This window comes from Humulus lupulus, chromosome 7 (genome assembly GCF_963169125.1).
Source record: "Humulus lupulus chromosome 7, drHumLupu1.1, whole genome shotgun sequence".
Taxonomy (NCBI): domain Eukaryota; kingdom Viridiplantae; phylum Streptophyta; class Magnoliopsida; order Rosales; family Cannabaceae; genus Humulus; species Humulus lupulus.
The window spans coordinates 130806349-130807647 of record NC_084799.1 but is presented as its reverse complement, the minus strand read 5'-3'; positions in this window follow the sequence as shown (position 1 = coordinate 130807647).

The following is a 1299-nucleotide window of genomic DNA, read 5'->3' as shown; positions in this document are numbered from 1 at the left end:
CTAAGTTACTGACGAGCAAATTCCTCACCATATACTATTGTGTGGGTTCACTAATGATCAAGGCTCACGCACCATAACCTCGGGCAACCCTGATACTTTGGGATTTGTGTGTCAGACCTAGTAACTCTTCGGGAAGCAGTTTAATGCAAAAAAACTCTAAATAATGTGATCCCTAAGCTACCTAGAACTGAACCTAAAAACCCTCAAATCTTCGTACCCAGATATTCAAACATTCATCTCAAAAACTTATAAAACTCATAAACTGACCCATTTTTTGTGCGTTATTCCTAGTCGTTCCTAATGCTATCAGTTTTAGCCACATATAAAACCTAAAATAAACTCATACAAGACCAAAACAAGTCAAACATACTAGAAAAATTTGTAAAATTTATTAGAAAATAAGAAAATGAAATTTAAACCATATATAAAAGTACTTACAGTTTGGTTTCTTGGTCGACAAACTGAAGAAAGTGATGGAAGAATAGGAAATGCTAGTTGAATTCGAGAGTGAGTGTTTGAAAGTTTCATAAAATTAAGGGAATGTAGAGAGTTTTGACTATTTTGGAAAAGAAGAAACAGATGGGGAAAATGTTGAGTGCAAAGGTGTGTTTTGTTCTCCTATTTATCCATAAACTTTGGGAAAGGATCTGAGCCACACGATTATATCAGTTCGAGATCCAAAGACCTAAGTTAAATATCCCAAACGACGGTAAAAGGGTGACATGACAACTGTAACAGTACTAGAACCTGAGCAGGCGCCAGTGAACAACAGACAATTGTTCCATACTTGATTGAGTCGGTGTGAACGATTTTCCATAACAGAAGCAGAAAATCCCCTACTATGCGTGTCAGGCATGACGTCATGCACGACCAGGGACTTAGAGTCTCATGCTTACTTGACAACCTACAATCAAAATCAATAATTAACTTATCATGCATGAGTAGCTCGATCTTACTTGAGAACCTACGACAATAAGAGAGTCCCCAAATTGCCTCTTACACCAATAACTTGGTTTGAGGAACACATCGCCAGATTGCCCTCATGAAATTCCGAACATGACCCGAGTCAGTTTGTATTGCTCCTACAACACCCAACTCGAGAAGTTTGTTTAGCTCGTGGATTCCTAACTATGACGAATAGTGAAGGATCCCAAAAGACTCGGAGATTCCTTATACGTCTAATAAATGCCTAGATTTTATTATGTATTTATTACCCGATATAATGGGTATAAAATTAATAGTTTGTTATGTATTTATATAAATGGGAACTTTCCATGATAATTTCATATAAATACAAAG